The following is a 25,343-nucleotide window of genomic DNA, read 5'->3' as shown; positions in this document are numbered from 1 at the left end:
TCACCAGAAACCCAGCAATCTGGTCCATAATTTCCTCATCGCATTTTTCACTTCCTTATTCCTGAAAGTATAAATCAAAGGATTGAACAAGGGAGTTACGAAGGTGTAAACTATGGCCACCATCTTTTCGAAGGAGAAAGCAGATGGAGGTCGGGCATACACAATTATGCATGGGACAAAGAATAAAACCACGACAGCAATGTGAGATCCACAGGTGGGGAGAGCTTTCCGCCGCCCTTCAGAGTTATGAGTTCTTAGCGAGAACAAGATGACACAATAGGAGATGAGCAACAAGAAGAAGATTATGGTGCAGATAAACCCACTATTGGCAACCACAAAAAGGCCAAGGATGTGAGTGTCAGTGCAGGCAAGCTTCAATAATGGGTACAAATCACATAGGAAGTGATCGATAACATTAGGGCCACAGAAGGGCAGCTGGAAAGTAAAGAGACTTTGTATCACAGAATGCAGGAAGCCCCCTGTCCAGGCTACCCTACCCCCATCAGGATACCACAGAGCCTCCAGTTCATGATAGAGAGGTAGTGCAATGGCTTGCAAATGGCCACATAGCGGTCATAGGCCATGGTGGTGAGGATAATCACCTCCACTCCAGCAAAGAAGTGCTCAGCAAAGAGCTGGGTCATACAGCCCTTGAAGGAGATGGTTTTCTTCTCATGGAGGGAGTCCACAATCATCTTTGGTGCAAATGCAGAGGAATAGCAGGCATCCAGGAAGGACAGGAAGGCCAGAAAGAAGTACATGGGAGATCTCTGGAGTGTCGGGCTGCTCACAATGGTCACCACAACTAGCAGATTGGCCCCAACAGTTGCAATGTAGCAAAACAAAAATACAACAAATTCTATTTTTTGAACACTTGGGTTCCACGAAAGACCCAAGAGGACAAACTCAGTTACAAAGCTTTGGTTTTGCATATTTCAGAGGAAAAGATGGAAGCTACCACAGTGATCATATAGAATCTGAAATTAGGAGAAAGATATTTGTCTCAAACCAGTTTATGATATTAGTTATTAGTATAGTCATCGAAGTATTGGTGCATCCATAATCAAAATTATTTTGAGTGCTTCTGTTGTTGTTAAAAATACAAAATTAGAAATTTCTTGAGGCATCAGTCAGAACTGAGGTTAAACTCTTTAAAACAGTCAGACTTTCAATATGGGGGAAGGGAACCATTCATTCACATGCGGTAGGGATGACAAACAGTTTTTAAAGTGGGTGCCAGCTTTGACTTGTTAGGTGTGGCTACCTAGAGTGAAATGTTGAGGAGGATTCTGAAGCACATCCAAGATCTGAGGAAAGGAGGACTATAATGTATTAGTTATGCCTCCCATTGACATGACATGGGAACCAGGATGACTTGCATGGGAAATGCATCTCTCTCCAGGAGACTGCCTTACCTACAAATAAAAGAACAGCTAACATGCATTTTAACAGACAATTGGAAATCATGCCTGCTCCCCCAAATATTTCTTTAAAAAATTAGAGCTGAACTGGGCCTTTAAGATAAATTAATTCATTTCTTATCAAAAATAAAGACCAAGAGAAAATTCCCTAACTGTATGTTTAACATAAATAAGTATGCATTAAGTTTTGGGTTGTCTTTGTTTTTGTTTTAGTCATCATTTTAAAATGTAAACAGAAGCTGACAAAAATAGTAAAGCTCACTTCAAAGTGTTCTGCTGATGACTGAGTGAAATAATGCAAGGAAAGAAGCAATTGCTCAGTGCCTAGTGTCTAGGATACTGTCCATGTGAGGTCTTATTATCCCTATTTTACTATTAGCTAAGTTATAGTTTGAGTGTTCAAGAAATTAACAAAAGGTAGTTCTGGGATTTTCTGGTGCCACAGCCAAAGTCCATTCCACTGGATCCATAAAGAAAGGGGTGAGAATGTTTCTTTTCTAGGGAGAACTTCAGAGTAAGGATGGCCTTTCTACGGTCTCCACACACCTCTCAAGGTTAAAACCTTCTGATTCATTTGTTCATGTTTAAATTAGACACCTCAGGGAAAAGAAACTCCACATGATTTATAACCAGAAGGTATTGGCCCGACTATGTATATACACACGCACACATCAAATATATATACAAAGGGCAACAACCATAGAAGTAAAGAATAGAAACAACATGTTCAACATAAGCCAGTCTTTATTAATTCTTTAATTAGTTAAGACTTTATTGATTCTTAACCAATTATTTAAACAATGTGACTCAATATGATCAAGTGCAAGTCCTCACGGTTTATTTGCTTCACAATTATATAACATTATTGTAAAATAGTTCATGCATTGCTTACCTAAGCATCTCATAAGACTACGATGAGGGCTAATTCTGAAAATGTGAAAGCCTTGCTTATGGCAAAGAAGTGTTGCAGATTGTGGTTATTATTATCTCACTCAGTAAACCAGCTGCTTTCCCCATTGAAAGCATTTCCATGACTCAACCAGGTAATTACTTCAACTTCTGACTTCATTTTCCATAGGTAGACACAGCTTTGAAGGATGAGTGTGTCCTCCTTTATACCTATAACAGAAATTTATCACTCAAATCGTTTACGTAATTACATGTTTGCTAAAGAGATGAATAAAATACTTGTGGGGCTTATATCAGTAAATTGATTTTGTTGAATGCCACTTAGAATTGACAAATAAACTAATGAATATACAATTTTACGGGTTAATGTCATCTGTTTCTTTGCATTTAAACAACCGTTTTCCTTATGTTCCCAGGGACCTAGGCAATACTAAATTGTGCCAGCACTGTTAACTCCGTATCTAGCTGCAAGCGGTTACCCAGAAAACAAAGCATAAAACAAACCCAAAAGGGTCATTGGGTTTGTGAACAACCATATATTAAAATATAAAGATTATCAGTAGAATAAAGGGTTAACCTAACCACAGAAGGCCATAACCACAACAGGCCAATTTGTTTCTCAGGATTCACAGGGCTTCAGACACTAAGAAACTGTACCAAAGGGGTAGAACTGAGTGCTCTAACTTGTTCATTGGACTGAGGAAGTGCTTACCAAAAGTAACAATTTACCCCAGGAAGCTTGTTGGAGATCTGCCCTATATCACAGGTAGCCCACACCACAGAAAGCAATTATTATATGATAGAGGCAGGACCCCTGAGGCAACAGACCAAATTGTTAGAAAAGAGAAACAAGAAAATGCCACCCAATCATGATCTTAGTTCTTTGTCTTTCCTTTAACCAACGTTAGTCTGTAAGTCATTTACTCATAGGTAATTGTTCCAAGGATTGTAAAGAGCCGTTGAAACACCCTCACCCTTAATGAATCAGCACCTGACAAAATTGTATAAAAAGCACTTATTGATTATCCTTCTTTGGATTTTGGTTTGTTTGTAGCCTGAGTGCTTACAGCCAATTTCCCTTTTTTTGTTTTCCAATGTCACAATAAAAAACTCTGTTGCAGAAGGCTTTAGTGAAAGTTATCACTCTACAACAGATATAGGATCCAACAGTGGTCAGTTTAGCCTAGGACGAAAGTAAGGGAGACAATGAAGTGAAATTTAAGTAAGAACATGAACTCCAGACTCATACAGGCTTGGATTCAAATCCAAGCTCTTCTATTTAGTTATGGCTCATGGAACAAGTTACTTCAAATCCTTGTTTTCCACTTCTGAAAAGTGAGCTAATAAGAATGCCTATTGATAGAATCAGATAACACAATACACCTAAATACATTCAACAGGAGATCAAGCCCCCAGACCACTGACACAGAGAAGAATTGTCAACATTTTTACTTACACTTAATTCCCCCTTTTTCATGAACAGGGCTGACAAGTGCTTTTACTGATAAGCTCTTTCCCTTATTCTTTTATTAATTTAAAAATGGAAATTATTCTATTTGGTCACAGTGTAGGTATGCCAATTTTTTTTTAATGTATCGAACATTTGAATGACCTTTGTAATCCTTTAGTAGCTCTCAAACCTACATGAGTCCGCTTCTACTTCAGGCAGCTTCTTTATACAAAGAAAATCAAGTTGTACATTAATTGATGCTAATTTATACTAATGATTACATAATTCTGAAAATGCGAAAATGTGAATTATAAATCTCACCATATATCATGTTCCTTTTTGAAAATTCTGGTGATGGCAATCTCCTATTCTTTTACCGAGAAAAGTCCATTCAGCAGCTGGATAAAATGGGAACGCCATTTCCAAGTCTTATTTCTACATCTAAGAGAGAGAGAAAGTCTCACAGGCACACAAGGCAGAGAATGTTCCCCACTATTTCTCAAGTGCTGTTTCCAATTTGGTGTCATGGAACAAAACACAGAGAAGCAAAGGTCTCCTCCTTTATTTCCAACTGGAATTTAAAGCAGTTTCCCTGAGAGGACATGAACCTGTAGAACTGCCTCTCGGTTGCCTTCCGGGGGATTGAAAAGTTTCAGTCAGCATGATTATCCAAGACACTTTTACGTGGTTTGAAGTACTTAACCATTGGCAAATTTCTATGTCCCGAATCAATTGGGAATTTTTTTTTTTTAATCTCCTTCTTTTATAACTACTCCTGAGATTCTTTGTGAAGATGCTTTCACTTCCCTTTATGTTCAGGACTATAACAATGTGTATGCTGGGGTGGAAACGCCTATGTTCCTGCAAAATGCAAGAGCTGAGTTCTGGAATAAGGCACAACATCTATCCATGAGGAGTCAAAAAAATATTTTTTATCAATGAGAGCAGTAACAGATTGCTTCTTTCATGATGTAACTGATCCAGTAGAGGGGGAAATATGGATGAAATAATAGACAAAGGAGATTCTTAGACAAAAGTCCTGTGTAAGCAGTGAGGAGATAAAGTCACATGTAAAAGTATAGAAAGACCGGTTGTCTTTGGCAAGGGTCCCAGATACTTCATTTACAGTAGCAGTTAAAAGGCAGGATATAAGTGAATGGATGCTCGTAGACTGATAGATACAGTTGTGCGAGTCTGGAAGTTTTCTTTTGATGGCTTAAATTATCTCAATGAAATAGAATATTCATCTAATGTTTCCAATTAAGATGGATTTTTCTGCTAGTTTTTTAGGTGGATATCTTTTTCCAAATTAAAGTTTCTTTCTATTTCCACTTTATTAAACATTTTTATCATGAGTAGCGGTGAATTTTTCAAATTTTAATATAGATATAACCATGTATTTTACAAGCTAAGATTAGGAAACCCAAATCCCTATAGGAATCCTGGTGGCACAATAGTTAAGCATTTAGCTGCTGTCTTAGTTATCTAATGCTGTTGTTACAGAAATACCACAAGTGGATGGCTTTAGTAAACAGAAATTCTGTAACTCACAGTCTAGAAGACAAGAAATCTGAAATCAGAGCACCAGCTCCAGGGTAAGGCTTTCTCTCTCTGCCTGTTCTGGGGGAAGACCCTTGGCATCAATCTCCTCCTGGTCTAACAGCTTCTAACAGTTTCTTAGCACAGGAACCCCAGGTCCAAAGGACATGTTCCAATCCTCATTCTTCATTGTTGGTTGTGTGAGGTCCTCTTCTTCTCTGTTCTATTTCCACTCTTATATCTCAAAAGAGATTCACTAAGATACAATCTAAACTTTTGGATTGAGTCCTATCTTATTAACATAACTGCCCCTAATCCTTCCTTCCCCCATCCGTCTGTAGTATTGTGGGGGCCTCCATGTTGCTATGATGCTGGAGGTTATGCCACCAATATTCAAATACCAGCAGGGCCACGCATGGTTGACAGGTTCCAGCTGAGCTTTCAGGCTAAGACAAACTAGGAAGAAGAATAGCAGCAGAACATTGTCTAATATAGTGCCTGAAGATGAGTCCCTCAGGTTGGAGATCACTCAAAATACAACTGGGGAAGAGCTGCCTCCTCAAAGCAGAGTCAACCTTAATGATGGAGTCCAGCCTTCTAGACCTTCATTTGATGATGTGGCATGACTCAGAATGGGAAGAAACAGCTGCAAACATCCATTAATAATCCAAACATGGAATGTACAAAGCATGGATCTAGGAAAATTAGAAATTGTCCAAAATTAAATGGAACACAAAAACATTGATATCCTAGGCATTAGTGAGCTGAAATGGACTAGTATTGGCTATATTTTCAATTGGACAATCATATGGTCTACCATGCTGGGAATGACAACTGGAAGAAGAATGGTGTTGCATTTATTGTCAAAAAGAACATTTCAAGATCTGTCCTGAACTATAATGCTCTCAGTGATAGGATAATATCCATACACCTACCAGACCAGTTAATACAACTGTTCTTCAAATTTACCCACAAACCACTAAGGTCAAAGATGAAGAAGTTAAAGATTTTTACCATCTTCTGCAGGCTGAAATTAATCAAACATGCATTGATAAATACTGGTGATTGGAATGTGAAAGCTGGGAACAAAGAAGAAGGATCGGTAGTTGGAAAATATGGCCTCAGTGATAGAAATGATGTCAGGGATAGTGTGATAGAATTTTTAAGACAAATGACTTATTCATTGTAAATACCTTTTTTTCAACAATGTAAACAGTAACTATACACTTGGATCTCACCAGTGAAATACACAGGAATCAAATCGACTACATGTGTGGAAAGAGGTAGTGGAAAAGCTCAATATCATCAGTCAGAACAAGGCCAGGGGCCAACTGTGGAACAGACAATCAATTGCTGGTATGCAATTTCAAGTTGAAGCTGAAGAAAATTAGAACAAGTCCACGGGAGCCAAAGTAGGACCTTAAGTATATCCCACCTGAATTTAGAGATCATCTCAAGAACAGATTTGACTCACTGAACACTAATGAATGAATATCAGACCAGTTATGGAATGACATCAAGGACATCATACCAAAAGAAAGCAAAAAGTCATTAAAAAGACAGAAAAGCAATAAAAGACCAAAATGGATGTCAGAAGGGAGTCCAAAAGTTGCTCTTGAATGTTGAGTAGCTAAAGGGAAAGGAAGAAATGATGAAGTAAAACAGCTGAACAGAAGACTTCAAAGGTTGATTATAGAAGACAAAGTAAAGAATTAGAATGACATGCGCAAAGAGCTGGACATAGAAAGCCAAAAAGGAAGAATATGCTCAGCATTTCTCAAGCTAAAAGGACTGAAGAAAAACTTCAAGCCTTGAGTTGCAATATTGAAGGATTCTACAGGGAAAATAGTAAGCGGTGCAGGAAGCATCAAATGAAAATGGACAGAATACACAGTCACTCTACCAAAAAGAATTGGTCTATTTTCAACTGTTTCAGGAGGTAGCATATGATCAGGAATAGGTAGCACTGGATGAAGAGGTCCAAGCTGCACTGACGGCATTGGTAAAATCAAGGGTCCAGGAATTGAGGGAATACCAATTGAGATGTTTCAACAAATGGATGCAGTGCTGGAAGTGCTCATTCATCTATGCCAAGAAATGTGGAAGACAGTTACTTGGCCAAGTGACTAGAATAGATCCACATTTATGCCTATTCCAAAGAAAGCTGCTCCAACTGAATGCGGAACTTATTGAACAATATCATTAACATCACACACAAGTAAAATCTTGCTGTAGAGCATTCAAAAGCGGCTGCAGCAGTACATTGACACAGAACGGCCAGAAATTCAAGCAGGATTCAGAAGAGAACATGGAACCCGGCACATTATTGCTGCTGTCAGATGGATCTTGGCTGAAAGCAGAGAATATCAGAAAGATATTTACCTGGGTTTTAACGCAAAGGAATTTGACTGTGTGGATCATACCAAATCACGGATAACATTTTGAGGAATGAAAATTCCAGAACACTTAATTGTGCTGATGAGGAACCTGTACATAGATCAAGAGGCAGTCCTTTGAATAGGACAAGGAGATATTGCTTGTTTTAAAGTCAGGAAAGGTGTGCCTCAGTGCTGCATCTTTTCACCATTCTTATTCAATCTGTGTGCTGAGCAAATGAAACAAGAAGCTGGGCTATACAAAGAAGAATGGGGCATCAGGATTGATGAAGACTCATTAACAACCCACAATTTGCAGATGACACAACCTTGCTTGCTAGCATGAAGGAGACTTGAAGCACTTACTGATGAATATCAAAGACCACAACCTTCAGTATGAATTGTGCCTCATCATAAAGAAAACAAAAATCCTTACATCTGAACCAATAAGCAACATCATGATAAATGGAGAAAAGATTGAAGTCAAGGATTTCGTTTTACTCGGATCCACAATCAACACCCATGGAAGTAGCAGTCTTAGAAGCAAGGATTGTGAGACTACGTCTCACATACTTTGGACATATTACTAGGAGGGAGCAGTCCCTGGAGAAGGACACCAGGCTTAGTAAAGTAGAGGATCAGTGAAAAAGGGAAGACCCTCAACCAGATGGATTGACAGTGGCTGCAACAATGGACTCAAGCATAAGGATTTTGAGGATGACACAGGACCGGGCAGTGTTTCGTTCTGTTGTGCATAGGGTTGCTATGAGTTGGAACTGACACGAGGGCACCTAAGAACAACAACAACTTGGAGGATGAGATCTAATTGATAGGTAATATTACATGAATGGTCAGAACAACTCATGTAATAGAAGATGTAGATTCTGAGCCTACTTTTTTTTCTTTTAACAGTAACTTAAATGAGACAGAAATGTATTTTCCTCTTACATAAAGGAAGCCTGGGGCAAGTTGTATGGGGCTGGTATGGCAGCTCCACAACATCAGGCTTACAGGCTCCTTCTGTTTTGCTTTTCTGCTAACCTTGACACACATCCTAATGGTCCACCATCGCTGCTTGAATTTCCACCAAAATTCCACATTCACAGAATTACCGTTTATTATGACTTTCATTTTCATTTCATTGGCCAAAACTTAGTCATGTGGCCACACCTAGATACATGAGATGTTGGGAATTGTGGTCTTTTAACAAGGCAGTAGTATGTCTTAAAAAAAAAAAAAAAGGAGAAAACAAAACAAAATCTGTTGCCATCCAGTTGATTCTGACACATATCAACCCTATAGGACAGGGTAGAACTCCCCCTTCAGTTTCCAGGGTTGTGGTCTTTATGGAAGCCAACTGCCATATTTTTCTCCTGTGGAGCAGCTTTGCTTCATAGCCAACCATTTAACCATGGTGCCACCAGCTCCCCTTAGTTATGTGTCTAGCTAGTACTATAAATGGGAGTTCTATTACTAAAAGGGAAGAGAAGAACAGGTGTTATGGACTGAATTGTGTCCCCAGAAATAGGTGTTGTAAATCCTAACCCCAATGCCTGTGATTATAATCCAATTTGAGAATGGGTTTTCTTTGTTATGTTACTGAGGCTGTATTAGCGTTTGCTAACCCAGATTAACCTGTTGCCCTCGAGAGGATTCTGACTCATAGTGACCCTGCAGGACAGAGTAGAACTGCTCCATAGAGTTTTCAAGGAGTGCTCAGTGGATTCAAACTGTCAACCTTTTGGTCAGCAGTCGTAGCTCTGAACCAGTACGCCATCAGAGTTTGCATTAGAGCAGGGTGTGTCTTAAATCAATTTCTTCTGAGATATAAAAGAACAGATTGAGCCAGCAACAAAGCAAATAGAGTTGGGGGAAGATAAAAGCCATGCTACACGAGATGTCCAAGGAATAGAAGCTGAAAGACAAAAAGACCTCCCTCTAGAGCCAGAAGAGAAAGGCTTCCCCCATAGCCAGCACCTTGAATTCAGAGTTCTATCATCCTAAACTGTGACAAAATAAATTTCTCTTTGCCAAAGCTGTTCACTTGTGGTATTTCTGTTATAGCTGCAGCAGATAATTAAGTCAATAAGACCTCTGCCTCACCATGATTGCCTTAGACCAGAGATTGGCAAACTATACCCTAAAGGCCAAATTTGGTTTTCCACCTACTTTAGTTGTTTTTTCTTCCTTTCTTCTTTTTTTAATTGTGAGAAGTATATTTATAACAAAACATTTGCCATGTCAACAATTTTTACACTTACAGTTCAGTGATATTTGTGTTGTACAACAATCACTATTATCCATTTCTAAATATTTTCATCATCCTTAATAGACTCTCAGTGCCCCCTAAGCAATGACTTCTCATTTTCCCCTCCTTTCTTCCCCCGGTAACACTAATAAACTTTATACACTTGCCTATTTTGTAAATATTTCATATAAGTGGGATCACATAATATTTGTTCCTTTTGTAACTCACTTATTGCAATCAGTATAATATTTTCCAGCTTCATCCATGTATCAGGACTTTACTTCTTTTGGTGAGTAATTTTTTAATACTCTGCCTTATGCATGTAACACATTTAGTTTATCTATCTGAGCCTACTTTTAACACTAGAAAAATTCCCCAACAGATCAAAAATATTTAAGGTGAGGAATCTCATTTTGGTCCCTCCAATTATTAAATTCTATAAATGAAATAAGAAAATGATCATCATAAGGTTCTTACACAGGCAGACTTATTATGCTGTCACATACTTTTTCTCCTTCTTCAACATGGAGCAAGGTGAATAAATATAAAACGAATCCAGGTATTTAATTCTAAAATACTGTAAGCAGGCAGCAAATGTTATATTCTACTACAGGTATAACAAAAGTTAAATGGAAGCTATGTGCAAAGGTCTCAATACTAAGTTTCTAGAGTCATCAAAAAACCCATGAAAGATTTCTTTTTTAGTTTTATTCCAATAGAGTCATGCTGATGTCCGTGTTCTTTTTGGACTTAACGGTTAAAAAATAATAGGACCCTGCTTATCAAGGCCCTGCCTAGTTCCCATATCTCATCCTGTACCAAATTCCCCCTTACCCTCTGTGTACCAATTACCCAGATCTTAACTTCAGGCTAGTTGCTGCCTTAGGATTTCTGCATAAGCTTTTTTTTTTTTCCCCTGGGATTCTTTTTCCATTGATTTGTTTTGTGCTCCTTCTGTCTCATCATTCAGACCCTAATTTAGAAGGCACCTCTCAAAAAAGACCTGTGTCTACCTAAATAGAATGCCCATCCAGTCACACGTATACCACTCTATTATAATTTAGTAACAGTCTGTTATCACTATATGACTTTATTATCAACTTACATATATCTTTGTCTCCTGTATTGGAATGTAAGCTCCAAGAGGAAAGCAAAGCTGATTTTCATATAGACCACCATACACCGAGCACAAACTCGGCAATTATACCTCAATAATGAATAAACCTGGTGGTTAAGGAAAATTGTTGGTGGTTGTTATAGCTAGATAACTATTGTACATATAAATTTTGTACTTAAAAATAAAAATATTGATTTAAATGCTGAGCTTTGTTTCAAATACTATAACTGATCATTACAATTATTGTCATCATATATATCACATATATTTGTCTTAATAAGAAAATGATAACAATGTAAAATCATGCTATGACCTTTGACTTCCCATAGACCGAGTCAGGGGAGGCCTTTAGAAAAGAAACAGTGTCTCTGTGGTGACAGCTTTTCCACAACAGGATCAGGGAAAAAATAAACACCCTTTGTATTAGGAAACCCACATTTAGAAGGTAACAGCAGGAAATAGGTCAATATCATTTCTCTTGTTCCATATCTGTTGCTGTCAAGTTGATTCTGACTGACGGCAACCTTACAGGACAAAGTAGAACTGTCCCATAAGATTTGCGAGGCTGTAATCTTTATAGAAGCAGATTGCACATCTTTCTTCCCCAGAGCAGCTGGTGGATTCGAACCATCAACCTTTCACTTAGCAGGTGAGTACTTAAGCAATGTGACACCAGGACTTCTTTCTTGTCCAATAAAGAATTTATAACTTCATGACACAGGCGCTGCCTTTGCTGTTTGTTGTTGTTAGGTGCCATCAAATCGGTTCTGACTCATAGTGACCCTATGCACAACAGAAAGAAACACCAACCAGTCCTGAGCCATCCTCACAATCGTTGTTATGCTTGAGCTCATCGTTGCAGCCACTGTGTCGATCTACCTCGTTAAGGGTCTTCCTCTTTTCCACTGACCCTGTACTCTGCCAAGCATGATGTCCTTCTCCAGGGACTGATCCCTCCTCACAACATCTCCAAAGTATGTAAGACGCAGTCTTGCCATCCTTGCTTCTAAGGAGCATTCTGGCTGTACTTCTAAGACAGATTTGTTCGTTCTTTTGCCAGTCCATGGTATATTCAATATTCTTCGCCAACACCACGATTCAAAGGCGTCAATTCTTCTTCAGTCTTCCTTATTCATTGTCCAGCTTTCACATGCATATGATGTGATTGAAAATACCATGACTTGGTTCAGGCGCACCTTGGTCTTCAAGGTGACATCTTTGCTCCTCAACACTTTAAAGAGGTCCTTTGCAGCAGATTTACCACTTGTCTGTCAGCCTGTCGTACTGTGGGGGCTTGCATGTTGCTGTGATGCTGGAAGCTATGCCAGCAGTATTCAGATACCAGCAGGGTCACCCATGGAGGACAGGTTTCAGTTGAGCTTCCAGACTAAGACAGACTAGGAGAAGGACTGGCAGTCTACTTCTGAAAAGCATTAGACGGTGAAAACCTTATGAATAGCAGCGGACAAAGACACTAGATTCTAAAATCTCTTGACTCCTGCATGACTGGCTCTTAGTCTGTTTCCGTAAATGATAACAAAAGGCAGTGGAGAATTAACCATATGGGGCAGCTCTACTCTCTCCTGTCGAGTTGCTATGAGTTGGAATAAGCTCGACAACAATCAGTTTTTTTTTTTTTTTTTGGAGTGGCCTCCATATTAAATAGCACACCACTAAACTGAGATTATGCTTGCCTTCAAAAAGGACACTTTGTAGCACAAAAACCAGGAGAATTCTAACTCCTTAGGTGTTTATATGTATTTATCTTTCCCAATTTTTCCCAACCATTGAATTTGAAAAGATTAAAAATCAACAACTAAGTCTCTTTTAGACTGACATTTATTGGATAATATTTATTAAGCATCTGCTAGTTAGTTGACTAGAGGAGTCCTTAGTGGTACAAACCGTTAATGCTCTCTGCTGTTAACCAAAAGTTTGACATTTTAAGTCCACCCAGAGACGCCTCAGAAAAAAAAAAAAAGACCTGGCAATCAACTTCTGAAAAAAATCAGCCGTTGGAAACCCTACAGATCACAGTTCTACTCCAACACACATAGGGCTGTCATGAGTCAGAATCAACTCCATGGCAACTAGTTAGCTGACTGGAAGTGTATGAACCACTAGGTTTACAAAATAAATGAACAAACACCATCCATGTCCTAGCAATTACAATTTTGTGGAGAAAACAGAGAAAATTAAAACTCACTTACTTATAAAGTAAGTACAGTTTCTGCTTATTTATCGTAAGGATATAAATGGGATGGAAAGCTAGAGAATAACTGAAAGAAACCACTAGAGACAAGACTTCTCGAGGAGGTGGGTGGTCATCTGAAAATGATATTTTATATATATATATATATATATATATATATATATATATATATATATATATATAGGATTGAGCCAGATGAAGCATCTGGAGAAGGAGATGCCATCAGACAGAAGTGTGAGAACAAAAGCCATGAACTGAGAAAAGCTTGGATTCTCCAAAAATCAGTTAAAAAAAAAAAAAAAAAAAGAAGAAGAAAAGAAAGACAAAGGGGGCTAGAGCCTTGTGAAAATGATGAAGTACAAAATGTACCAGAGAGGTAGGCAGCAATGTGGTTAGGCAGAGTACTGCAGTGTCTTGAGCAGATTTGTATGCTTAAAAGATGCCACTTAGTATTGTACATGCAAGAGATTTGATTGAATGCGGAGCATGAGACCTCACTGTACCTATAGGAAAAATTTGTTCATGGCATGGAAGCTAGTGACAATCCAGGATTTGTTGCCTCTTCCAGAGTTCCTTCATGGCATTTTTTACCTCTGCATTCCTCAGGGTGTAGATCAAGGGATTTAACATGGGTGCAACAATGGTAAAGGACAGAGCCATTGCTTTGTCTATGGGATAAGTGGCCACAGGTCTTACATACAAGAAAATACATGGCACAAAGAACAAGACAATCACTATGAGGTGGGAGCCACAGCTGGAGAGACCTTTGCATCACCCTTCAGAGCTGCAAGACTTCTGGGAGCAGAGGATGACCACGTATGAGGCAACGAGGATAAGGAAGATGGTCACACACATCACCCCACTGTTGAGGATGACCAAGAGGCCCAGCATGCAGGTATCCATGCAGGCCAGTGTCAGCAATGGAAATAAATCACACATAAAGTGATCAATGACATTGGGACCACAGAAGGGTATTTGGTACATGAAGAGAAGCTGTATTGTTGCATGCATGGACCCGCCTACCCAGGCCCCTCCCAGCAGCAGGCAGCACACCTGAGAATTCATGATAGTCCTGTAGTGCAGTGGCTTACAGATGGCCACGTAGTGATCATAGGCCATCACGATGAGAAGGATGATTGACACTCCACCAAAGAAATGTTCTGCAAAGAGTTGGATCATGCAGCCTTCTAGGGAGATGGTAATACTCTCAGAGAAGGAATCCACAATCATCTTGGGAGCTATGACAGAACAATAGGTGGCATCCATGAGTGAAAAAGAAGGAAGGAAAAAATACATAGGTGACCTCAGACTCTGACTTGCAGTCATAGTTACCACAATGAGTAAGTTTCCCAGGACGGTGGCCACATACATGATTAGAAACACAGCAGAAGATATTTTCCGTAGCTCTGGGTTCTTTGTAAGACCCAAAAGAATGAACTTAGTTACATTGTTTTGATTTTCCATTTACTGTAGGCTGATGTAAGCACACAGCTACGAACTGGAAAATCTGCAAGAACAATTTTTTTTAATTATTGTAAAAATGTAATAATACAAATGCAACATTTGTCAATTCAATATTTTCCACACGTACAATTCACTGATAGCAATTACATCAATCGTGTTGTGCAACCATTACCAATATTCGTTGCCAAATTTTCCATTCCATTAACAGAAACTCAATGCTTCCTAAGTAATGATTCCCCCTTTCATCCTCTCTCTTGCCCCTGGTAGCTACTGTTAAACTCTGATCTCTATGCATTTGCCTATTCTGGGTGTTTTATATTAGTCAAAGGATATACAACCTTTGTCCTTTGCAAAAGCAATATTATTATTTCTTTTTATTTTGCTTTAGGTGAAAGTTTACAGCTCAAGCTAATTTCTCATTCAAAAATTTATACACATTTGCAAACCTCACAATGTGTTAGCAATATTATTTTTAATTGATAATCACCATGTGTTAGGCATTTTTTCTACCCCATCTCACACCCTCTTGACCTATCTTTCCAACCATTGTCCTCGCAACCAGCTGTCCACAATTATAGCCTGACAATAGTTTGATTCTACAAATTGATTCAACACTACCTCCTCTCACAGTCACATCTGTTGCTTTCTGTCCATGCACTTGCTGCCTGAGATATTTTGGAGACCCTGATACATCATTCTCACGCAAACACACACTTAGATATATGAGGGATTTCACATTCCAGAGGGAAACTCTTGATCATTTGGATATAGGAGCCAGTAGATAAATGGTAACCAGCTTAACTCAACCTTGGGTTAACTTGCTTTCCTTCCCTCTTTCACTCTTCCTAGTTCCTCCATCCTGTTTCCCAGAATAAACCACCTACGTACAAGCTCTTCTCTCAGCCTCTTCTTGGGGCCCAAGCTAGGATGCTGACCTTTAATCACTAGACATCCAAGAACTTGGGAATTTTCATTCATTTATTTCACATATTTATTGAGCCCCTAGAATGTGCTATTTGGAAAGCCTACAAGACAGAGAGGCCATATCCCAAGGAATCTCTACTTATTAAGGCCTATCCTCTGCTCCTCCCATCTACATTTCTTCCTTTTCAAATTGGCTTAGTGTTGTCATTGTTATTATTAATATCATTATGCATTTATAATATTCAATGAGTCTTTACTATGTCTTAGGCAGTAGAATATCCTATGAGATATTTTTGTCATTTTAGAGTTAAGATACTGAAGCTTTAAAAAAAAAAAAAAAAAACATAAAAAAAAAATTCATTGCTATCAAATTGATTCCAACTCATAACAACTCTACAGGACACAGTAGAACTGCCCCATAGGGTTTCCAAGGAGCCCGGTGGATTTGAACTGCTGAACTTTTGGTTAGCATCTATAGCTCTTGGGGTGAAAAAATGACATCAAGGTCATCATATAACTAGTAAACACAGAAGCCAGATTTTTCTGGTTCTAAAATCATTTCCATTAACAAATTATACGGTATCTCTTACTCTAGTATCAAGTGCACAATATGTGTGAACCACTGTTTCATGATATAATTTCACTTTCCTAATAATCCAATGAAATAGATATATTCTTCCCGTACTCACCAGAACATTCAACAAGTCTACAGTAAAGAACATGTTCTGCTTATATACATTAAGTACCCAGTCCTGAACCTATAAATTACAATGACTGACTGACTGCCCTATTGTTTCTAGTAATTTCCCAGATGTGCTGCTCACAGAAACTAAAACTTAATTCTCTTTCTCTGTTCCAGGAAGACCAGGTTCACAATGTGATAGACATCATCTCTGCACATACATAAGCATATCATTCCTTCCATTCTTCCTTGGGAAGGGGGACTCTCAGATAGAACAAAGGGATCTAAAGATGAACCAAAGTATCAATAAATCAACTCATTTATTATTATTTTTTAATTTATTACACGCTAGCAATGTGCTTGGTCTGCTTTATGCATTATCTCTCTCTTTTTTTTTTTTTCCCCCGTATCACACGAAATGGGTGCTATCATGAATCCCATCTTGAGGATAAGGAAACTGAAGCTTAAAATCATTATCTCATCTATGATGAGTGTGGGTTATGGATCCAAGTATCTTATTTCGAAGCACAAGTGCTTCACCGTTACACTCTACCACTGAAGAAGTGATCAGCAGCCTCTATTAGCTAGATGCAATTGTTTCTGTAGCAAAGAACAAATGATATGGTAAAAGCACTGTTTCAGTAGGCAGCAAACTCCCCTTTACTAAGGGTACTTGAGAACAGGCTGTCTTTTCCTTGGCAGGAATGTAGAAAGGGCGTTGCTTTAAACGGTGCTATAAACTACATGTCCTCTAAATACTAAGAGTCCCATTCTTAGCATCACCCTAACCCCTTACTCAACAAAGTAAGCAACTTCCAGAAGACTCTTTTCAAATCTACAGTATGGACCAACCCGAATTTCTTTCACCTTGAGCTCGAATAATTCAAAAGTTCTTGAATAGCTCTAATTAAATAGAAAGAACACATTCTTGGAAATCGGGATAGCTGGGTTTTATTCCACACTGTCTCTCTACTGCCTTAGGATACCTTGTTAGGATACTTACCACATTGGGCCTCAGTTTCCTCCTCTGGAGTGTGACTTGATTTTGGCTGATGACGGAATCCTAGGAGTTCAAGGGATACATCTCAGGGCTCTATCTCTTTCAAACACAGCAGCTCAGCTCATCTTCACTAAATGTTTACTCTTCCAAGTAAAATTTTCTTTGAGCCAATTTAGCACTTGAAATGTTTTAAAACAACACACACTGGAATAGATTAAAATACTCCTCTGTTGAAATCTATTAATTTATCACAATTTCGACTTTGACTACTAGTGCACATCTAAACAGAGCCTGACATTTATGACTCTCCTCCACAACTAGTCAACCTGCTATTTTTGTTCTTCTCCCTCTCACTGCAGGCAGGCCCATCTCCTGCTACAAGAACACACACCTCAGCCAATTATTTTGTACCCTGGGAAAGGCCATGGATTCACAGTGAGCAGACTTAGTTTTCCATTCCAATCAGGCACTGGAAAAAAACAGCTTCCTTGAGTCAATTCCAACTCATAGGGACCCCATGTGTGTCAGAGTAGAACCGTGCTCCACAGGGTTTTTGATGGCTAATGTTTTGGAAGTAGATCACCAGGCCTTTCTTCCAAGGCATTTCTGGGTGGACTTGAACCTCCAATTTTTCAGGTAGCAACTAAGAGTGTTAACTGTTTACACTACCCAGGGACTCCATCAGACTGCTTACTCACTTCTTAGTATCAACTTTCCTAACCTTCAAATCCTGCAAAAAATAAAAGAATGCAATAGTAAGTAAAGTCAACATGTGTCGTACTTACCACTTGAGGGTACATGATTTTCTCTTTTAATTCCCACAAAAACTATATGATATAGGAACTATTTTTTATCATTTTTTGAAATTCCAACCTGAATTTCTGTTGCAGTGAATGAGGCTTAGGAACTTGTGAAACTTCCTTAAAGCCTTTTGGCAGGTAGTTGATTGAGTTCACAGCACAGGCTACCAGCCACTATGCTCTACAACCCTTCCGAGAATTTTATATCCTGCCTTACAATGCTGTAGTGAAGGTCAAAGGAAGTAAAAAGCATGAGATTCTTTGGAGTGCACTGTTCAAATATTCATGATTATTTTCCATTCATTTAAGTTACTGCTTCCTCTGCCCATGCCCTCGACTGTCACCCAATCCATCATCATCCCTCCTTCATGCCTCACTCCTAATACCCTTTCACCACAGTCTTCATGAATATTTTGCTTGACATTTATGGTGTTTCTAATAGTCCGCCTTTCATACAACACAGCAATGAACATCATTTTACAAACATCTTTGTTTACTAGTTTGAATATTTTTATTGGAGAAATTCCTAGAAACATCATCACGGAGACCAGAGGCACATCTGTGGAAAGTAGTGCCTAAGGAGATTAGTTTTAAGTTGCTAAATGATGTCTCACAACTAGAGATGTAAACTGCCCTTCCCTTCCTCCCCTCAAGTGGTGTCCAGGGCCTGTCTCACACTTGCCATACCCTAGTTATGCTTCTACCCTAGATGTGCTTCTAAAAATATGCACATTTTTAACTCTGATGGATTCTGTACCATTAAAACCCTTTGCCTTGGAGTTGATTTGGACTCATAGTGACCCTGCAGGGCAGAGTAGAACTGCCCCATAGGGTTTTCAAGGCTGTAATCATTACAGAAGCAGACTGTTACATCTTCCTCCTTCAGAGCAGCTGGTGGGTTCGAGCCATGAACCTTTCGGTTAGCAGCTGAGCACTTAACCACTGCGCCACAAGGGTTCCTTTCTATAGCGTTACTCTCTCAAAGTTCTGTTTTATTCCCATCAGTAGTGTATTAAAAAGTCATTTCCCTGCATTCTTACTAACTTTAGATATTCTCAATCTTGGTTATATTCAACAAATTATAGGGTGAAAAATAATATCTCATTTAATTCGCATTCATTCAATCATTCATTCAAAGAATTTCATTGATGACATAGGTTACAAATTGGTACCCAGAAAAAGTTGGGTGAAATACAATGCAATGTCTGTATAGAGATATACTGTCTATATACAACTATCCATATTAAAATAATAATAACAATAAATTCTTAAGCACCTGCATTTTTGTACTTGGTTAGTTTTTGATATAACTATCTTATTTAATTCTCACATCTGGCAATGACAAGGCACAGTTTATGACTGAAAAAGAGCAAAACAAACAAACTGCTCAAGATTATACAGGTATTAAGTGACAAAGTCTGGATTTGAATCTATTCACCATTGCACGTTACATCTCTAGTTGTGAAACATCATTCAGCAACTTAAAACTAATTGCCTTAGGCACTATTTTCTGTAGATACGTCTCTGGTCTTGGTGATGATGTTTCTAGGAATTTCTCCAATAAAAATATTCAAACTAGTAAACAAAGACATTTGTAAAGTGATGTTCATTGCTGCATTGTAGGAACTTTATAGCCAATGTATGTTTCCTCTGCCTGAATTTCTCACAGAGATAATTTCTCCCATGAAGTTCTGGATAACAAGAAGAGGTTAGCAATGTGTTCAGTGAGTGCCTCTGGGTTGTCATTTTTAATGAGCAATAAGCAGCCCTGCTTTCTTGGGAAGGTATGTGCCCCAAGCATATACATCATCAATAAGGACTTTAAAAGGACTATTTCCATCCGTAAGTCTTCCGAATACACCTTGCTTTTCTTGAGAGTAGAAGACTTGTTAGTGAAGATGGAATAATCTCCAGTTGTGCTTTCGTGTAGGATGGAAGTTACTATATGATTGTAAATACAAAAATTAATGTTTACTTGGAATTCTTCTGCAGAAAGGGAGGGTTGTTCTTTCTTAACTTCTCCACCCTCTTCTTAAGCAAATCACCAGCATCACCCCCAACACAACACCACCACCACCGCTTCAGCAGGGATGCTCACAAATAGGTGTGTAAGTTTTTATATTGTTTGAGGGATATATTTTAAAGATTTCAACTCACAATGACATTGATAATGAAAACCAGAGATCTGAAGTATCATTTACTAAGTAAAAAAGAAAAAAATAAAAACACGATGTAAGTTTTTTTCTCAGAGGCCATTACTAGAAAAATTAAGGTTAAAGAAATTGGTACAAAAGGAAACAAGATATATAGATATATATATATAGAGAGAGAGAGAGAGAGAGCACCCTGGTGGTGTAGTGGTTAAAGCAGTCAAGTGCTAACCAAAAGATCAGGAGTTCAAACCCACCAACCACTCTGTGAGCAAAAGATGTTGCAGTCTGCTTCTGTAAAGATCGCAGCCTTGAAAACCCCATAGGGCAGTTCTACTCTGTCCTATAGGGTTGCTATGAGTCAAAATTGACTCAACTGCAATAGATATGTACATATATATATACGTTGCTGTTGAGTTGATTCTGGCACGTAGCGACCCTATAAGACAGAGTAGAACTGCCCCACAGGGTTTCCAAGGAACGGCTGATGGAGTCGAACTGCCAACATTTTGGTTAGCAGCCAAAAGCTTAACCAATGAACCACCAGGGCTATATATATATATATATATATATATATATATATATATATATATGTATTTTAATGTATTAAGTATATCTAAACATATGAGAGAGAATAGAAGGAAAACAGAAAAAAAATTTTAAATTATCCTCATCACACCAAGTGTTCCCATTCCTTTCTACAAGCACATCTTTGAATCACATATACACACTCTTTTATTTGCTAATATCCATATCTGGATAAAGGCCCAAATATTAAATTATGACATTTCTGTTTTGATAACGTGCCAAAAGTATTAAGGTAAATGAAGCTAAAAATTGTTGATAGCTCAAGGCTCTTACCCTGAGATCACAATTTGTGTAAACAGATCAAACAGGTGAATTATTAACACATTTCAGTTAAAATTGTGTGTGTGTTTAGATGATTCAATTATTTCAACAATTTCAAAATAGCAACTTAAATTAATAGAAACATGTTTAATACTTAAGCTTTTAGGGCCATCTCCAAAGCTCAGTCTGGTGTCATCTCTGGCTTCTGAGAACCCAGCCAGTTACCCAATGATCTCAGCAGGTAGAGGGTAGAAGGCCGTTGAGATAAATATTCTAGGATCACGTCAGAGTAACCAAAGGTCTGACTCCGGCCAGGATTTACTCGCATGAAGCTTCTTTTATAGAACAGCAAGAAATTAAGACATGTGAGAGTTTCAGCTTGGTTGTTCCAAATGTAGAGGCAAGTAAATCAGGACCTGTACAAGCCAATAAATAGTCCTATTACTTAATGGGGAATTATTTTTATAGAACTTGATGGCAACAGGTAGAGTGCCTAATGATTTTCAAAAGAAATTTAAAACAGGTGCTCTAAGTGACAAGGACTTATATAGGAAACAACCTTTGTGGTTGTCAGAGTAATTTAAATTTTCTCTAAATAGGAAAGATTGCCAAAAGACAGCCAGGAAAGCTATTTACAAAATCATTCCAGGGACTGTGCCTGCCATCTGGCTGTACTTTGAGCTTAATTTGAAAGGAGTTTCCAATCCACATCTTAGAAGAAGCATCATTAATAAGATACCTTCCTTTGGGTAACGGACCTGTACTAAAAGAGGACAGAGTGGTATTTTCAAAAACTGGAAATGCACCAACTTGCAGCATTGCAATTGCATCCCTTTGAGGCTGGGTCTCTACTGACTAAGGAGCTAATCACCATGCGGTGAATTCCCATTTAGCCCTCAGGGGCTGAGCATCGCTGGAACCAGACCAAGTTGATGATTCACAAGCACAAATACAGATCCTAGTATTAACCATTCAATTATTTACTCCAGCACAAAAAAAAAAATTTTTTTTTTTTTTTTAGCACTAAGCTCTGTCCTTAAATAACGGAATGACCACAACGATCTTTCTGCTTAATAATACAGATCCAAAAAAAAAATAAAAAAGAATACAATTCGGAGGCGGAGCCAAGATGGCGGACTAGGCAGACGCTACCTCGGATCCCTCTTACAACAAAGACACGGAAAAACAAGTGAATCAATCACATACATAACAATCTACCAACCCTGAACAACAAACACAGATTTAGAGACGGAGAACGAACTAATACGGGGAAGCAGCGATTGTTTCCAGAGCCTGGAGCCAGCGTACCAGTCAGGTACGGCACAAGCACAGAGACCTGCTCCACCCTCCTGAACTAACCCCGGGAGGGGGACCAGCCGGTTCCACAGGCGGCGTGGGACGCAGCCAGTAGGAGAAGTCCCCGGGAGGCAGTGACTGGTCTTGGAGCAGAAAGAGCAGCATCCGAGCCCGGGAACCGTCCCGCAGGGATTTGGACTGGATGCAGGTGGCTTCATTAACATCTGAATAGCCTGAGCCAGAGGGAGAACTCTGATAGGGATCTGACTGCATTTTTTTTTTTAGCGGATTTTCTGGAAAAACTAGTTTCCCAGTGATGGCTCGGAGACAACAATCCATATCAAACCACTTAAAGAAGCAGACCGTGACAGCTTCTCCAACCCCCCAAACAAAAGAATCAAAACATTTCCCAAATGAAGATACAATCTTGGAATTATCAGATACAGAATATAAAAAACTAATTTACAGAATGCTTAATGATATCACAAATGAAATTAGGATATCTGCAGAAAAAGCCAAGGAACACACTGATAAAACTGTTGAAGAACTCAAAAAGATTATTCAAGAACATAGTGGAAAAATTAATAAGTTGCAAGAATCCATAGAGAGACAGCATTCAGAAATCCAAAAGATTAACAATAAAATTACAGAATTAGACAACGCAATAGGAAGTCAGAGGAGCAGACTCGAGCAATTAGAATGCAGACTGGGACATCTGGAGGACCAGGGAATCAACACCAACATAGCTGAAAAAAAATCAGATAAAAGAATTAAAAAAAATGAAGAAACCCTAAGAATTATGTGGGACTCTATCAAGAAGGATAACCTGCGGGTGATTGGAGTCCCAGAACAGGGAGGGGGGACAGAAAACACAGAGAAAATAGTTGAAGAACTCCTGACACAAAACTTCCCTGACATCATGAAAGACGAAAGGATATCTATCCAAGATGCTCATCGAACCCCATTTAAGATTGATACAAAAAGAAAAACACCAAGACATATTATCATCAAACTCACCAAAACCAAAGATAAACAGAAAATTTTAAAAGCAGCCAGGGAGAAAAGAAAGGTTTCCTTCAAGGGAGAATCAATAAGAATATGTTCTGACTACTTAGCAGAAACCATGCAGGCAAGAAGGGAATGGGACGGCATATACAGAACACTGAAGGAGAAAAACTGCCAGCCAAGGATCATATATCCAGCAAAACTCTCTCTGAAATATGAAGGAGAATTTAAGATATTTACAGACAAACACAAGTTTAGAGAATTTGCAAAAACCAAACCAAAGCTACAAGAAATACTAAAGGATATTGTTTGGTCAGAGAACCAATAATATCAGATATCAGCACAACACAAGGTCACAAAACAGAACGTCCTGATATCAACTCAAATAGGGAAATCACAAAAACAAACAAATTAAGATTAATTAAAAAAAAATAAAAATACACATAACAGGGAATCATGGAAGTCAATAGGTAAAAGATCACAATAATCAAAAAGAGGGACTAAATACAGGAGACATTGAACTGCCATATGGAGAGTGATACAAGGCGATATAGAACAATACAAGTTAGGTTTTTACTTAGAAAAACAGGGGTAAATAATAAGGTAACCACAAAAAGGTATAACAACTCTATAACTCAAGATAAAAACCAAGAAAAACGTAACGACTCAACTAACATAAAGTCAAGCACTATGAAAATGAGGATCTCACAATTTACTAAGAAAAACGCCTCAGCACAAAAAAGTATGTGGAAAAATGAAATTGTCAACAACACACATAAAAAGGCATCAAAATGACAGCACTAAAAACTTATTTATCTATAATTACCCTGAATGTAAATGGACTAAATGCACCAATAAAGAGACAGAGAGTCACAGACTGGATAAAGAAACACGATCCATCTATATGCTGCCTACAAGAGACACACCTTAGACTTAGAGACACAAACAAACTAAAACTCAAAGGATGGAAAAAAGTATATCAAGCAAACAATAAGCAAAAAAGGAGTAGCAATATTAATTTCTGACAAAATAGACTTTAGACTTAAATCCACTACAAAGGATAAAGAAGGACACTATATAATGATAAAAGGGACAATTGATCAGGAAGACATAACCATATTAAATATTTACGCACCCAATGACAGGGCTGCAAGATACATAAATCAAATTTTAACAGAATTGAAAACCGAGATAGATACCTCCACAATTATAGTAGGAGACTTCAACACACCACTTTCGGAGAAGGACAGGACATCCAGTAAGAAGCTCAACAGAGACACGGAAGATCTAATTACAACAATCAACCAACTTGACCTCATTGACTTATACAGAACTCTCCACCCAACTGCTGCAAAATATACTTTTTTTTCTAGCGCACATGGAACATTCTCTAGAATAGACCACATATTAGGTCACAAAACAAACCTTTGCAGAGTCCAAAACATAGAAATATTACAAAGCATCTTCTCAGACCACAAGGCAATAAAACTAGAGATCAATAACAGAAAAACTAGGGAAAAGAAATCAAATACTTGGAAAATGAACAATACCCTCCTGAAAAAAGACTGGGTTAGAGAAGACATCAAGGAGGGAATAAGGAAATTCATAGAAAGCAACGAGAATGAAAATACTTCCTATCAAAACCTCTGGGACACAGCAAAAGCAGTGCTCAGAGGCCAATTTATATCAATAAATGCACACATACAAAAAGAAGAAAGAGCCCAAATCAGAGAACTGTCCCTACAACTTGAACAAATAGAAAGTGAGCCACAAAAGAATCCATCAGGCACCAGAAGAAAACAAATAATAAAAATTAGAGCTGAACTAAATGAATCAGAGAACAGAAAAACAATCAAAAGAATTAACAAAGCCAAAAGCTGGTTCTTCGAAAAAATTAACAAA

General features: G+C 38.3%; 2 pseudogenes; both read right to left on the bottom strand.

Annotated features, from left to right (window-relative positions):
* Positions 1–932, bottom strand: LOC126080184 (olfactory receptor 4C15-like; annotated as a pseudogene).
* Positions 933–13,805: 12,873 nt separating this feature from the next.
* On the bottom strand, positions 13,806–14,735 carry LOC126080183 (olfactory receptor 4C6-like; annotated as a pseudogene).
* Between the last annotated feature and the right edge of the window lie 10,608 nt (positions 14,736–25,343).

The sequence above is a fragment of the Elephas maximus genome, chromosome 7 (assembly GCF_024166365.1).
Source record: "Elephas maximus indicus isolate mEleMax1 chromosome 7, mEleMax1 primary haplotype, whole genome shotgun sequence".
Lineage (NCBI taxonomy): Eukaryota > Metazoa > Chordata > Mammalia > Proboscidea > Elephantidae > Elephas > Elephas maximus.
This window is presented reverse-complemented; position numbering and strand designations above follow the sequence as displayed.